This window comes from Crocodylus porosus, unplaced genomic scaffold (genome assembly GCF_001723895.1).
Source record: "Crocodylus porosus isolate Cpor-Errol unplaced genomic scaffold, CroPor_comp1, whole genome shotgun sequence".
Taxonomy (NCBI): domain Eukaryota; kingdom Metazoa; phylum Chordata; order Crocodylia; family Crocodylidae; genus Crocodylus; species Crocodylus porosus.
In genome coordinates, this window is record NW_017728944.1 from 1,681,894 (window position 1) to 1,698,428 (window position 16,535).

At 50.3% G+C, this 16,535-nt stretch overlaps 1 protein-coding gene across 2 annotated transcripts in view; it reads left to right on the top strand.

Annotated features, from left to right (window-relative positions):
- The first annotated feature begins 693 nt into the window (after positions 1-693).
- PPP1R1B (protein phosphatase 1 regulatory inhibitor subunit 1B) overlaps positions 694-16,535 on the top strand; it is a 57,384-nt gene continuing 41,542 nt past the window's right edge. Inside the window, exons 1-4 of one of the 2 annotated variants that reach the window (XM_019550288.1) lie at positions 694-837; positions 2,306-2,344; positions 3,592-3,737; positions 5,093-5,230. The gene's annotated coding sequence lies outside the window, so the exon portion shown is untranslated. Of the gene's footprint in view, positions 838-2,305; positions 2,345-3,591; positions 3,738-4,485; positions 4,576-5,092; positions 5,231-16,535 lie in introns of those variants that run through there. The other variant, XM_019550291.1, reaches the window with a different exon arrangement.

The window sequence follows — 16,535 nt, forward strand, 5'->3', positions numbered from 1 at the left end:
GCAGTTGGTGTGTGCTCCAGTCCCAATCCTGGATGGACTGGGATTGGAGTGGCACTCAGGGAGGGCACAGGGCTAATTTGCAGCACATGTCAAAAGGATTGCCCCCTACTGCTCTGGTCCATTGTGGTACTTACCCTCTTCTGTGATCGACAGAAGCAAAATGGAGCCAGCTAGGCTTTGTGGTCACACCTGAAGCCACCAGCCCTAAGGAGTAGCTGGGAAGGCCTGCCTCTGTGTCATCTCTGGAGATGAGTTCTAGACCCACAGCCTCTGCTTGGCTTCAGGCCCAGTGACCCCTGCAGGACATTATGCTTTAAGCCCAGAAATGTCCCAGCCCCAAACCTAAAATTCAGCTATAAAGCTGCAAGGAGAAAGAAATGTATTTGGGTTTCCTGGTTAGTTCCAGATCCAGAAAACTCTCTTCCTTTTACCCAATGTATTTTTGATTGTTGGGGAATGAAATCCATAACAACAACAATAATAAACAGCACAGAGAAGAGTGCGTGCAAGAGCCTGAGCATGCTGGAAAAACCATCTAGATTAATCTGTTTGTATCCTCAATCCCAGAGTGCCCCTCTCCTGAGCTGAGGGGTAGTGGATTTGGCAGCTGTTAGCTATTTATTAACCAGTCATGGTTAAATTGGTTTATAAATTAACAGATGTTTTAACTTTATTCTTTCTTCTGGGAATGGAGGCAGCAAACTGATCTGTGATTGCAGCTCAGCACTGACGTTTGCCTTGGCGAGGGCAAGGGGGTAAGGAGCCCTCCCCACCTCTCCACTGGCCACAAAGCCCTCTGCCGAGTGCTCCTCTGGAGAAGATGTCTGTTGTTTGCAGGTACTTAGCTACTCCCCCTGTGCTAGGCAGGAAGAGCACCTGCCAGTTTGCAGTGTGTTTACTTCCCGCTATACCCCCACGTGGCAGGGCAAGGCCCCCACCCCCACAGCATAGAGGGAGAACAGGAAACAGGTAGGCTTTGTCTATGCAGGGAAGCTGACCAGCTTAGTGAGAATGGAAGTGCGCTGTTGTGATCCTCTGGTGTGGGGACTCCAATGGGGAACCAAGGGACTCTACTCTGCAAAGAGAGGAAGGCATCACTGGCTTCCCACATCTAGACAAGCCCAGAGTGATGGGCCCGCGTGTCACTAGGGAAATCTATGGCAGAGAAGGGATGGGAGGCAGATCACCCAGGTGACTGCTTTGACCTGCCTTGCCTGGCTATAGGTCCTAACTGTCCTGGGCATTGATGAATGGGAAAGGGAAGCAGCATTTCACACTGGCTTCATACTGCTGTAGAAGGTGGTAGGAGGTGAGTGAGCCCCTCCCCTCTGATTTTAGTAGCCCAGCCTTTGTTTTCACAGAGAAGGGTTTCTACCAGATCTGGCCACACCAGTGTCACTTCTCCGTGGGTGTCCCTTATTTGCTGCTTGTTTTAAGCAGGACTGGTTGCTTGGAAAGGGATTTAAACTCAGCTAAAGAGCCACACTTATCCTGGGACAGGAGTGTGTGCACAGCAAGAGTTATACCTGGCTAACTGTAACTTCCCGCTTTCATCAGCCTACACCATTGGCAATGCGTAGGGGGTGCACGCGGGTGCATGTGCACCCCCTGAGATTGGCGGTGCACACCCTGAAAAAAGCACTACTGACACTGCCCACAGCACCTGTGGCCAGTCGCTGCTCGCTCCCCCACCCCCCCAACACTGCCAGCGGCATCTGCGGGTGGTCGCCGATCGCCAGTAGCATCTGCAGGCAGTCGCCGACCGCTGGTTAGCGCTTGCCACCCTTCCCCCTTGGCTGCTGATACCGTTGTGTCCGCCTGCGGGAGCTTCCCACTCACCGCCCCCACACCCCCACCACCGTCACTGCCTGCAGGCAGTCACTGGGTCCCCCCAGCCTCAGGGAACACATGTCATTTATGGGCTATACCTTCCCATGTAGAAAAGACTCCAATTTCTTTTTTCTGTGCATGCCATGTTAGCACCATTAGGTGTGCAAACGTGATTCGCAAGAAAAACCCAGAGGTTTCCAATAAGAATCCATAGTGCCAAAACCGTTGTGTGCTGTTGTGGGCTTTCTGAGTTCTTTGCAACAGAAGAATTGCTCGAGTATTTTTCAGCAAAGAATTAGTGAAGGCTAAGAGCTGGCATTTCCCAAGGGGTGCCTTGAGTTTAACGAGGAATGCTTTGAGTTTAAAAAGGTTGAGAACCACTGATCTAAGCAAGGGTCCTGGGCTTCCTCCTCACATGGAAATGGCGTCTGTGTAAAGGGTTCTGGGCCTTGCATAATCTTACCCCTTCTGGCAGGGTCGTTCCCTGTGAGGGTCTTCTCCAGAAGTTAAACCGGTAAGTAAGAAGGCTGCCAGGAACTTCTCAGATCACCACCCCCCACCCCCCGCCCCATGCCACCCAACTCTGCTTCAAAAGCCAGGCCAGAAGATTTTTCTTCAGTCCTCTGTAAAAGGTACCGTGCGCAGCCGCTTCATTTTTTTATTAGAATCATTTTTGTGATGAAAACCTGGGGGGAGGGGGGAGTTATTAACATTTGTAACCATTTGCCTACCAGTCAGAAATGTGGTGTCCCATTTTGCTACTGGAAGAAAAAGGGAAGGAAAGGAAAGCTGATCTGGGAATCAAACGATAAAAAACAGTTTTAAAAAACCAAACATGTTCAGTAAAAAAAATACTCATGGAAGGCTCAAAGAAAGTCATGCCTTTTAACCTCTGCCCCTCACCCCAGGAAATACGCGTAGAAAAGGTTTCTGGTATTCTTTTTTCTATTAGCCTATTTCAGCAAGTTCTGCTAGTATCCGTGTGGGCATTAGTCTCAGACCTCAGAGTCCCCTGGCCCAAGATTTTGGGGTGCTTGGTGCTGTGCAAATGTAGAACAACAACAAAAGGCTCTTCTATGGGACAGAGTTGCTCCCTGCTCCCCCCATTCCCCCTCCCTCCTGAGATCCTGTTGTTCAGTGTCATACAGACCCAGTGAACAAATTTCCAGAGGAAAATATCCCCTGAGTCTTCTGAGTCTGTGGGTTCCTCAGACCCAGATCCAGTCCTTCGAACCACACCTTGGGCTGTGGTACGGTCTAACCTCCCTTAGGGTCTAAGGGCACAGCCGGCAGTTAGCGGCAGGGGTGGGGACGCTTGGAGCGTGAGCGCTGTGGACGAGTTCCTGTCAGGGGAGGAGACTGCTTTTATGGTGGACGAAGTGAGCAACATCATTAAAGAGAAAAAAATATTTTATAAAAAAATTTGGGGATGGTCCTGCTTGGAGCAGGGGGTTGGACTAGATGACCTCCTGAGGTCCCTTCCAACCCTAGTTTTCTCTGATTCTCACCCATCTGAGATGTCTAGTTGGGGCAAATGCACTTTGAGGCATTGACCTCAAAGTGCAGTTGCCTGTGTTGAGGACTGTGGTCTGCTCGACATAGTGAGGATTGATTTTTTTATTTTTTTATTTTTTTCATATTTTGATTTCTGCTTATTGAGTGCTCGGCACTTCAGAAATTCTAAGCCCAGTTGTGGGTATTGGGTAGTAGAAATTTGGGCTCAGTATCCTAGCTCTCACAAACTTTCCCTTCCTATCACAGAACCAGTCCAGTTTTTCAGTGGTGTATAAGTTCACCAGCTCCTGCTCCCCACCTTCTCCTCCATGGTACATCCCGCAGTACTGTGCATCGCACTTTTTTCCATGGCAACCATTTGTGAAGTCACCAGAGAAGCTATATGACATCAGGTAAGGAAGGACAATAAAAGTAAGAAAACCAGAAACCACAGTCTTTTGTTGCTGTTGTTCTTAATTTGCCCAGTGGGATGCAGGATTCTTCTTTTTCTGTCCCAGATGGTGTTGTGTAGTGTTGCTGAATGGCTGTTAAAGAGCTGCTGCACCCCACCCCAGAGACAGCTGCATTTCAATAGTGGAAGAAGTGATAACATTATGAAAGTGACAGCGATGTTCTTTTTTTAGTTCTTGTCACAAAACTTCAAACTGTCCCATAATCCAGAAATGTCATTTTCAACAAAACAGGCATTTTTAACATTGAGAATGAACAAAATTCCCAATATTGTCTGATTTTGAAGCAAAATGATTTTTCTTTAAAAAAAAATAAAGTTTTCAAACTTATGGAAACTTTTGCTGAAACATGAGTCATTTTTTCCCTGGGGATAAAATGTAAAATTATTGAGGGAAGGGGGGACATGTGTGTGTGTGGGGGGGGTGGAATGAAGGGTTTCTTACTGGAGGAAAGTCAAACCAGAAAAGCAAAACAATACCAATTATGTTGTGAGTTTTGCATTCCATTAATGCTTTCCCATCTAATAGTTTGGTTCATAACCAAAATGCTATGGGAACAAAATGTCAAAGATTTCATTTTGCTGTAGAGGTGTCTCGACACTGAACTTCGGCTCTGTCTAAAATAAGAAACATTGATACACATCTGAATTGGGATTCAGATTTTTGGACTCCTCTGGCTACAACCTCACAGCTACGATGGTCACAGGTGCTGAACTGGAAAGCTGTGCACTGTCTCTCCCTCCGCTGTCTGTGTCCTTTTTGCTGGGCCTAGGCAACTGAGGTATGTTTACCTTGGGGTGGAGACAAAACCCAGAACACTTCAAATGGAACCTTTGGAAAATGAAGAACGATTAGCAAAAGGGGTTTTAGATGGAAGCAAGCAACTAGAGGAGTTTTCAGAATCTTTCCTCTGATACGATCCAGAATGGAAAGGATCTCTAAGTTAGCATATAAGCTCTTCAGGGGAAGATATCTAAATGTACAGCAACTAGCACCACGTTGCCTTGATGCTCCTGACTGAGGCCTGTAGATACTGCTGTATTATACAAAACATAAAGGTGACCAGCCCTAGCCTTGGAGTGGAGTCAGTGATGTTCCACCAGGGATGAGTTTCATCTTTTGGTCCCCACCCGCTCCCCCATGCAGTGTCCTGTCTGCCTGTACAGGACCATGCAGTAACCAGCTGTTTGTCTGTAGAGTTAGGCCAAGCCCTGCTCAGTGCTCTGCTCTGACTAACACTGGCCAGTAAAACTGTGATGGAGCAGGCATAGGAGTCGGTAGATTTGTTGCTATTGCAGAACCTACCTGTGGATCTTGGTGCCTCAGGAATGTCATTCAGCCCAAAATCTTCTGCAGGGCTCAGCAGGAGAGAGGAGCTGTCGGTAAGGAAAAGCTTGTCTGCAGCTGCAATACATTGGGTAAAAGGACTTTAAAAGGTACAAAATCTCCTCCTAATCACTCACCCACTAACCCTCTGCAAGAGATTTCTACCAAGGGAGAGCTTTGCCCACCAGAGGGCGCCTGCATTGTTGAGAAGCGCCTGAGGTTTAGGCCTGATGGACCCTGTCACCCTTTTGTTCTGGCCACCTAGAGCATGACCTATTCTGTGGCCATGGCCAGGGAACCCCATGGGGAAGGCACAAAGCTGGCTGCCTGGGCTTGTGCAGTGTGTGCACCCAATCCAGGTACACATCAACTGCTTGGACAGTGACCTCTCAACTTAATGTGACCCTCCCCGAGGCAGTAGGCTTGTTTATTCTCATTTAGAGGTGGAGAAACTGAGGCACAGGATGTAAGGGGACTCGCCCTGGGGTACTCAGTGGGTTGGCAACACAGCTTGGCAGAGAGCCCAGGAGTCCCAGCTCCTGGCTCCTTGTGGGAGGGGCTGAACTGTGGGAACAAAACTTCCCAGCCCTGTTCTGAGTCCGTATTCTGAGTTTGTCCCCTCCTAGAGCTGGGCACAGAACCCAGGAGTCCTAGCTCCCAGCCCTCCCTGCTACAGCCCACTCCCCTGCAGAGCTAAGGATAGAAAAAATGGTGGGGGTCCTTCTTCCTGCCCCCTGTAGCCCCTACATCCCACTCCCCTCCTAGGGCTGGGAATAGAATCCAGGAGTCCTAGTTCCCTGCTCTCCCCTTCCACCTGCAAGATCCTACCTGCCTACAGTGCTCGGGATATGGCTTTGGGGTCCTTCCTGAGGGCCACCACCCCACTGTATCCCCTTGACCCCACTCTCCTGCAAAGCAGACAATGGAACCCAGGTGTCCTGCCCCCAATGTCTCAGTGCATTCCCCCAAGGTGCTGCACCACCATTAGAAAGGAGCTGGGGCAGGGGCAGGGGGTGGGATTTAATTCTTCCTGGGATATTTCTAGCTGAGGCCCACTGAGCTGGTGAGCAACGCTGTCCCCAGGGCCTGATCCTGGTATTGTGATTTCCTCTTTGTCTGCAGTCAGGCTCCCCCACTTCCCCCCACTGCACACTCCTCCCCCCAACCAGGCTCCCACTCTCCCCTGGGTGCTTTGCTCTGAGCTCTGCTGACGAGGAAGAGTCTGTGTGGGGTGGCAGGAGGAGGTCACAGCCACAGCTGACACCCAGCCCAGTTCTTGGCTCCTGTTCAACCTCATCTTGCTGCTGCTGCTGCCACCATGGTAGCACTGCAGCCTTGGTACAGAAGGTTCCCTGGGCAGGTTGCTTTCTACCCATCAACCTAAGCCCCCACAGGCCCAGTGTCCCCCACCACAGGCCCAGTGTCCTCTTTGCTGCTCTCTCCTGAGTGGGCAGCCACAGGGGGAGAGGGTAGGAGAAGGAATCCATCTATCATCCAAGGGTTGAATTTCTGGCAGAGCCTGCTCAGCCCTTGGCTCTGCTGTGGTGTTTTGTGTGTGTATGCGCACGCAAGTGTAGGGGCAGAGGGTTCCCCCTGTTGTGGGGTTTGGAGGAGCTGGTCGATCTGTAGCACCCTCAAACTGAGGGTCTCACAGCTGTTTGTCAATCTCAGGGAACTGATCCTCAAACACTGTCCTACTTCCAAAGGGCTGTTTCCCTCATTGTATAGAGAGTGCCTGGAAGCAAAGTCATATGGCACGCCTGCAGCAGAACTGGGGAAAAGTACCCAGATAGCCAGGTTCAAACTAGGAATTGCTGCTCTCCTCCCAGAGCCAAGAACAGAACCCAGGAGCCCTGCCAGTCCTGCTCTGCTCTGACTGCTAGACCATGTTTCCCAAGCATTTCCAGCCTGACCAGTGCTTGCCAGCCCACCTCATCCCATCACAAAGAACCTTGAGGCTTTATATACCTTTGAGGGTATCCCAGTGTCCACATCAGTGTTCAGAGATGGGGCATTTTCCGAACACCCTTCTCTCCACTGTGGTGGACACTGCATTCACACCAGCCTGCCTTTGCTATCAGGAGAGAATGAGTCACTGGGCCTGTATCTCTGTGTGGCAGGCAGAGGGCCCCACTGGCATGCTAAATCTCTTCTCCAGGGAGAGGTGAGGGTGCCCTACACACTGTTGCACCCTCCTGGCTACCTTGATGCTTGGCAAAGGGGGAGGGGGCACTGCTCTGGCTGGAGAGATGCAGCCTTGCAGATGCACTGGGCATGGTCTGCTCACCTCCCTGGCGTTTTATGGCAGGCGTGGCTGCAGGGAGTGGGGAGCTGGGAGGGCGAGGGCAGGGACAACAGAGCCAGTATAGGCTCTGGTCAGAGGAGAGGCTGAGAAAGGACCTTGATTGCCCGGGGAAGCTTGGCAGAGCTGGGCAGCTACAATTTGCCAAATTTGCTCTGATCCAGTCTGTCTCTGATCTGGATCCCCAGCGCCAAGGTCATTGATCTCGTGCCCAGTCCTTAACGCGCTATGCATGGGCTGTGCCAGCCCAGCAGCTCCTGGCTGCTACAGAGCAGGGAGCAGGCCTGCGAACTCTGGCCAAGGGCTGACACCTGCTGGCTCCTGGTGGTACTGCAGCGCCTGGACCTGTGCCCTGGCGAGGCATTCCAGTACCCCATCCACACATGCCTATGGAGCAGGTCACTCCATGGTTACTCTCCACTCCCTGATTCATAGATGCTGGGGTCAGAAGGGACCTCAACAGATCATCAAGTCCAAACCCCTGCTTGGGCAGGAAAGAGTGCTGGGGTCAGATGGCCCCAGCCAGATGCCTAACCAGCCTTCTCTTAAAGACCCCCAAGATAGGGGGGAGCACTACCTCCCTTCGAAGCCCATTCCAAATGTTGGCCACCCTTACTGTGAAGAAGTTTTTCCTGATGTCTAGCCTAATTCTGCTTCTGTCAGTTAGTGACCATTGTTCCTTGTTACCCCAAGAGGAGCCCTGGTGAACAGAGCATCTCTGATCCCTTGCTGCATCCCCCTAATGAATTTGTAGGCAGCCACAGGATCACTTCTCAGACTTCTCTTGCAGAGGCTGAAGAGGTCCAGGTCCCTCAGTCTCTCCTCATAGGGCTTGTCCTGTAAGCCCCTAACCATACAAGTGGCCCTCCTCTGGACCCCCTCGAGTCTATCAATATGCTTCTTGAAGTACAGTGCCCAAAACTGGACACAATACTCCAACTGCGGTCTGGCCAATGCTGCATAGAGGGGAAGTATCACCTCCTTGGATCTATTTGTCATGCATCTGCTGATGCATGTTAAAAGTGCAGTTAGCTTTGCTGATGAGTTCGTCACACTGACGACTCATGTTGATCTTGGAGTCCACTATGACTCCGAGATCCCTTTCCGCTTCTGTGCTGCCGATAGGGTCACTTCCCAGACAGTAGGTGTGCTGGATATTTTTGCACCCTAGGTGCAGCACTCTGCACTTGTTCTTGTTGTACTGCATACTATTGTGTACTGCTTACTTTTCTAACCTGTCCAGGTCTGCTTGTAATCATTCCTCACCCTCCGGAGTGTGTACTTCACCCCACAATTTCATATCATCCGCAAACTTGGACTGAGTACACTTCACACCCACATCCAAGTCCTTGATGAAGATATTAAACAGTACAGGTCCAAGGACTGAACCCTGTGGAACCCCACTACCCACATCTTTCCAGGTCCATACAGACCCGTCTACTATCACTCTCTGGGTGTGACTGCTAAGCCAATTTGCTACCCACCGGACCGTGTAATCATCTATATCACAGCCTCTTAATTTATTTATGAGAATAGGATGAGATACTGTATTGAAGGCCTTGCTAAAGTCCAAGAAAACAACATCTATCTTTACTCCTGTGTCTAAGCATTTTGTGACCCTGACATAAAAGGAAACTAGATTGGTCAGGCATGATGTACCTGCTATGAATGCATGCTGGTTTCCCTGCTGCATTAGTTTTCCCGCTGGACTACCACAGATATGATCCTTCATAATCTTTTCAAAGACCTTTCCAAGGATGGAGGTGAGACTGACCGGCCTATAATTACTCGGATCCTCCTTCCTCCCCTTCTTGAAAATAGGGACCACATTGGCCCTTTTCCAGTCATCCAAGACCTGACCCAAGCACTGTGAGTGCTCAAACAGCTGTGCCAGTGGTTCTGCTATGACACTGGCCAATTCCTTCAGTACTCTCGGGTGCAGCTCATCTGGGCCTGCTAACTTGAACACATCCAGGCCATCCAAGTGACTGCACAAAGTCAGCATCAACAGTTGATGGGCTGGTGTCCCTCTGATGCCCATGTAAGAACCCGTTAGGAGACGTATCTTGAGCCCTGTTCAGGAACACTGAGGGAAAAAACTCATTGAATAGCTCAGCCTTGTCCCCCCTGTCTGTCCCTAATTGCTTCTTCTTGTCCAGTAGGGGTCCTATGCTGCCCTGCGCCTTCCTTTTACTCCCTACATTTATTATGATTCATTCTGGCTCCTGGGCCATGTGCTGCCTGTGGGATGAGACTTTGGGAAATGTTGCTGTCCTCAAGTCAATACTGGGCAGGGAAAGCCAGGTTAGGGCTTACCTGCAGCTTGCACCTTGCATAGTGTGGTTGTCCTTGGGGCAACTATACTCCAATCAGGGGTGTCAAACTTAGGGGCACTGGGCTGGATCCAGTCTGCAGAGCCAGGTCATCCAGCCCACAGGTGTTGCCCCACCCCTGGCTGGGATGGGGGATCTTCCCACAGTGACAACAAAGTACCTGGGAGGCTGCCCCAGCAGCACCATGGGAACAAGCCCAGCACTGCAGCTTCCTAGCCAAGCACCTGGTATGCAAGCTTCTTTCCACCAGCCCCTGTCTGGATTGGGTGCCCTGTACACTGGATCAAATGTCTGGGGTCCATGGGCTCAGTCTAGCGTGCAGGGTCAGATAAGACCAGAGCAGCATGGAGAGGGGAAGCTGAGGTGTAGAGGGGGGAGAGAATGCATGAAGTTTGGCTGTGGGAAGCTGTGGTGGCCTAAAAGGACTGAGTTTATGGAGGAAGGGTTGATCAAGGGCTGGCAAATGCATTAGATGTGGCCTACAGCTGGGGACTGGGAGCACATGGGCATCTACCCTCTTCCTTATCTTCATCCTCTACACCAATGGGGGCCAAGTTTTTTGGCAAGCATGTCACAAAGGAGCCCTGTGTGCTCCTGGTGTGTTACTTTGATCCCCTTTCCTTGCCTGATCTGCTGCTCTGCTTTGTGGTTCCTGTCCCATATGCTGCTCTGCTCTCTGCACCCTGCCTGATCTGCTGCTCTTTCTACTCCCTGCACTATCTGCCACTGTGCTCCCTGTCCCATCCTTTGTTTGCTGCATGGCACACACAGAGGCTGCCCACATCACTTGTGGCATGCATGCTGCAGGTTGACCACCCCTGCTCTACAGCACCTGCTACTTGTCATTACTGAAGCCAGAACACTGGGCTAAAGGGGTTATTGAATGCATTTTAAAAGCTCTTGCAGCAGTTGGGCACTGATATCCCTTGTCCCCTTGCTTTACCTGTGGCAGATTAGGCTGCTTTTAGTGTCTTTGGGCAACATGCCTTATTGTTGTGTGACAGGGTTGTTTGTATAGTTTTAGGCGCAGGCTAGACAAGGACTTGTCTGGGATAGTTTGGATAGAGACGATCCTGCCTCGAACAGTGAGTTGAGCTAGATGACCCCCTGAGGGCCCTGCCAGCCTGACTTTTCTATGATTCTATTACCTTTGCTCTCACAAGGCCTATTCTTAAGTGACTTGACCAAGGTCTCATAGCAGGTCAGGTGAAGAGAGGGGGGATGGGGGTGGAGGAAGGGACCCAGTTCTCTCAAGTCCTCAACCTCAGCCCATACCTCACAGTGCCCCTCTGCAGGGTTCCCTGGCCTCTGTGCCTGGCTCACTGACGACTACAAATGTGCTTTGTCACTCTGTGCCTCTGCTTCCCCATCTGAGGAAAACATATGAACATAAAAACTGACATTACTGGGTCAGGCTACAGGTCCATCTTGCCCAGTCTCTTATGTCACACAGTGCCAGAGAGTGGATGCTGACAGGGAGAAGGAGTTGGGTATGACCGGGGTCTTTTTTCATTGTCCCCCTTTTACTTGCAGCCTCCAGCATTCCCTTTACCAGGGGACATAGTTCTTCACCTCTTGATTTTTTGGGGGGGGTTTTCTGGGGGGGGGGCGTTGGGAGGGAGATATATATATATATATATAGTTATATCTACACAACATCTAGCATAAACTGTCCATTGTACACCTTAAACCATATTAAGAAACCATGCACTGTTACAATAAATGCACCTGCTCTCCTGTGCTCCCATGCACCCACCCCATCCCCTGCCTTTCCCTAACCCAATCACAGTTCTTTAGCCCCAGTCCCGATTTGGGGTATACATTCTCAGTTCATTCACTGTCCTTGTCATTGTCGATGTTGCTGTCACTTCCGCTGCTGCTTCTCTTTGTTCTTCCTGTCCTCTTCCCCTCCAGGAGGGTCTTTGAACAGCCTGTGCCAAGTGTCCCTTTTCCAAGTGGAATTGGCTGCGTCTTCTCCATCCACTCCCACCGATTTCTAATAGTAGGACTGAAGTTCACACAGAAACTTATCTTATCTCAGACCCTTATCTTGCTGGGGTAAGATGACCCTAGCTGACTTCCTGCCTCTGGGGTGGGGAGCTGGACTCGATGATCCTCCGAGGTCCCTTCCAGCCCTAATGTCTATAAATCTATGAATCTATGAAACATTTTAACACAGTCTGTTTCCTCGAGCTCCGTGTGTCTGTACATCAGAAGGTTCCTGCATTGTCACAGGGCACTCCTGATGCAGGACACAAACTTCACCTCTTGATGTATTTCAACCTTAGCAAAACAGAGCTGGGATGGCCCTCAGGAAGTCTTCATGTCCAACCACCTGCTCCAGGCAGGATCTGAGAGACATAGTTAGCTGTGTTAGTCTGAATTCAAGTAGATGGCAAGGTATATTTGCCTAACACTACTCTGTCTGTTTGTCTGTCTGTCTGTCTGTCTCTCTATATGTATACCTCAGTTAGTCAATAAATGCAAGTCTACCCTGCCCTCTATTCAATTAGCACAGCCAAGCATATGTCTGACCTGCCTTTAACAACTTCCAAGGAAGAGGGACAGATCCCACTCAATAGCATCTCCCAGTCTGACACTGAGTCACTGATGACCGCTCTGAGCACAATGATCCAACCAGTTATGCACCCACCTTACTGCAATTTCCCTCATCTGAAGATTGTAGGAAGCAGTGTCAGAAGCTTCTTTTCACCATATCCACAGCTCACACCCCCACATCTATCCTCAAAGCTGATCACTCTGTCATTGTGGCTGAAGGTTCTTCCTACAGGAGCTGCTTTATCCGGAAACAAGCTACCGGGCTCACTAGAGGTGAGGGGACTGGTGGGAGAACACCTTGACTTCTGTTAAGATAAGATGACATAATGGTGCCTTTCTGGCCTTAAGCTCCCTAAGCTGATGTAAAATGCCCTCTGGGTAGGTCTGCATAGCAAGTACAGAGCTACAGGTCAGCAGAGATATCTAGGCTGGCTTTGAACTACTCTATATACTTTGGCATGTCATACACAAGAAAATATGGTAGCCCAGGGACCAGTACCTGCAGCATGAAGCTCAGCCTGGGGCAACTGTGGACCTTTCTGAGACTATGATGAATATTAGCAACACCAAGCCCTTTTCTACCAGCACCCCACACCCTTCCCCCGCTACTTTGCAGGAATTGAACCCGGCCCCTCTGTACCTTGAGCTAACCTGATCCAAGAGAGGTAGGTAGCCATGTTAGTCTGAAGTCAGTCAGAAGGTAAGGTAGCTGTACACTTTTATAGACTAACTAAATAAGAGATATATATATATATATATATAAAGAGAGAGAGCAAGAGAGAGCAAGCTTTTATAGGCTGAAGTTCAGTTCATCAGCTGCAGTGAAAGGATGTGCAGAAAGCAAAGTGTAAGAAGAGAGAAATTAGAATACAAAAGAACGGGTGGAAGGGAGAGAGCGAGATAGGGGGCATGGGGGTAGGGGGCAATTCTAGGAGAGACAAACGTTAAATCCATAGGAAAAAAGGGGTCACAAAAGCTAATCCAAGTAATGAAATAAGAATCTGTAGTCCCCGTTTAAACCATACTTAACACAGTCCACTTGTAGATGATTTCTTGTTCTGTTATTTTATGCTCAAACGGATTTAAAAAAAATTCTGCCTGAGAACAGCAGTCCTGAGGTCATCAATGTGGGCACTAGGGATGTTGAAGTGTTCTGCCACTGGCTCTTGTCCCTTTCTGCAGCTGACGTCAGATCAGTTCAATCATTCTTTCATGTACAGATCACCCGGTTTGTCTGCTGTATACAGCAGACAGGCAGTGTAAGCAGGTGATGCCACATATGACGCTGGCAGAGCTGCAGGTGAATAAACCTTAGATGTTGTACTCCTTGTTATTAGGTCCAGTGGTGATGTAGTCTGTGTTGATTGGGAGACACAGCAGGCATTTGTGCCCATTGCAAGGCCTGGTGCCCCTGCGAGGATGGGAGTTTGTTAGTCTGAGAGATGCCCTTTGAGGTTGGGGGGGCTGCTTGTAAGTCAAAACAGGTTTGTCCCCAGAGGTGTCCTTAAGACTGACACCCTTTGCCAGGAGGGGTTGGAAGTCTTTAATGATGTATCTTAGGTGTTCCAGCAGGGGGCTGTAGGTAACAACCAGGCAGATTCTGCTGTCCTTGTTCTGGGGTTGGTATTGGAGCAGGTCAGAGTGAGGTCTGAGCCTAGCTTTGTTGATTTGAGTGGTTACAGTTTGAGGGTTGTATTGTAATTGTAAGAACTCCTACTCCAGGTCCTGAAGGTATTAATCCTCTGGCTGTAATGTGGAGGTTGGCAGATATAACCTGACCCACCAGCTCATCCCAGCCTATTTGTACTCCTGCCACTAGAAGGAGTGCATGAGCCACACTCAGCAGGTGTGGGCTCCAGGAGGCTCACGGCGCTTTTCCCTGTGCTCTCCCAGGAACGAGTTAACCCCCCTCCCTGCACCCCACCCACGCGCCACTTCAATCCATTCCCCACCCACCCCTGTTCTCATGCCGTGCTGCCTCCCCCGCATCAGCCAGGAAGATTAGCCCCACCAGGAGCGCAGGTTCCTTAATTAGCATGCAGGCCCCTCTCCTCCAAGGTAGCAGCATGGGGGGGTGGGGGAGCGTGTGCGCAGCACAGGCTGAGCTAGCGCTGCCTTGGAACCCACTGGAGAGGGCTGGCTGCCTAACCCCTCTGTGCTCGGGCCACAGGTGCCTGCTACAGACCCAGGCCCAGAGCCTGGAACAGGAGTCAAGGGTGCAGGTGGGCTGGCAGGTGCATAGCCAGGAGACACAATCCAGCCACTTGCCAGTGCACTGCTGTCCATAGGTCCCTTCCTGACCCCTGCAAATGCTTGTCCTCCAGGCCATGAAGCATGAGGCTTCCCCATGAGGTCTTCTTGTGAGGAGCAGAGGTGGCTTGTGCTGCACCAATGAGGTCTTAAAGCAGCAAGTGGAAGTAAAGGTTTGGCCAGAGCTGTTTGGGTATCCAGGAAGGAGTCTGCTCTTTGCAAGCATCCATGAGAGTTGCCTCCAGCCATCTGGGACCCAGGTCAGTCACTGTGTGCAGCTGCAGGAGCTAGGCCAAGGGGAGATGCTAGGGATGGACCCCAGGAGTCCTACCTCCTGACCCCGGCTCCAGCCACAGAATACCGCTCCACTTCCAGAGCTGGGGACAGAACCCCGGGGTCCTGGCTCCCAGTCTCCTGATCTGACCAATATGCTGTACACTTCTCAGCTCAGAAGAGAAGCCAGGAATCCTAGCTCCCAGCCTCTGCTTTAACCACAAGGCCCCACTCTTCCAGAGCTGGAAGTTGAACCTGTGTGCACTGCCCTGCTGTAGCTACTAGGGGACACTGTTTTTATTGTTGCCTTTTCCCATACAAACACAGGGGGTGGCTGTGCAGCCCAGAGCTAGGACAGCAGAGTAGTGAAGACAAGATGATACCCACCTTGCTACCCCTGTCTTGAACACTCTGCTGCTAAGCAGAGTGGCAGCCCAAGTCTTCTCACCTTTCATACTATGGTGAGCTGATCTGGGTTATGGACACAGCTGCTTTGGCTGCACAGACATGACTTAGATGGAGCCCCACAGTGTTCACAGCCCTTATTCCCTCAAGGAAAAGCTGCCATGACCTAGTGTTTCCAGTGTTATGGGCACTGTTGCCCTATGCCCTGAAGACCTGGAGTGGGGGTTTCCCATCTCTTCCCTGCTCAGGCTTCTCTGTGAGCTCCCAGAGGCAGAGTTAGCCTGTTGCTTACCCAGTTGTCTGTGATAGAGGACCCTCAGGGGGCTACTCTAACTGGGGCTCCAGTTCCCAATTCTCTGGTGAAGCAGAGGCTAGCCCTAGTGTAGTGCTACATCTGCTGCACAGGGGAAGGGGAGTGCAAAACCCTTATTACATCAGCTTTCCAGCAGCCAAGGAGCCGGGTGGCTTGTCAGGGGCACCACTTTAAAGCCCCTTTATGCTGCTTGGAGGACCCTTGGTGTATCATGACAGCTCTGAGCTTTTGTTTTTGACTAGGGAAAAATACTAGAGCAATTCTTCTGTTGCAAAGAACTCAGAAAGCCCATAGCAGAGTAGAGTGTTTTTCACACTATGGATTCCTACTGAAAATTTTTGGGTTTATCCTGTGAATCAGCTGTAGATGTTTGCACGCCTAATATTGCATAGTACCCTGTGGCACCCTTAAAAGGATCTCATGGCACCCTGATTGAGAATAACTGATCTAGTCTGACACAACACAACACAGGCCACAGCAGCTTACCCTTTATTTCCTGTATCCAGGACAGTGAACCAGCTTAAGCACATCTTTTACAGGACCCCAGCATTGGTTTCCAGCTGGAATGCAATGGAGAGCCCATTGTGTCCCTGGCCTAAACTGTTATGATAGTTAATTATCCTGGCTTTTAACAACGGCATCTGATTATTAGGCTGAATTTCTAGAGCTTCAGCTCTGGTTGTTGGAACTTGCTCTGTCTTTGTCCCCCAGATATAGAGACCTCTGCTCTGGTTACATCTGGATAGACTGCATCACCTCTCCACCAGCTTTCGGATAATTACATGGATTGCACATCTCCAGCCTAGCCTCTCTCTTTCTAAGGGAAGGTGGGGGGCTTCTGAGCCTCACATAATAGTTTCAAAGTTGGTAGGGTCAGAAGGGACCTGAGCAGATCACCAAGTCTGACCCCCTGCCATGGCAGGAAAAAGTACTAGGGTCAAACAACCCCAGCAAGGTGATTGTCCAGCCTTGTCTTAAAG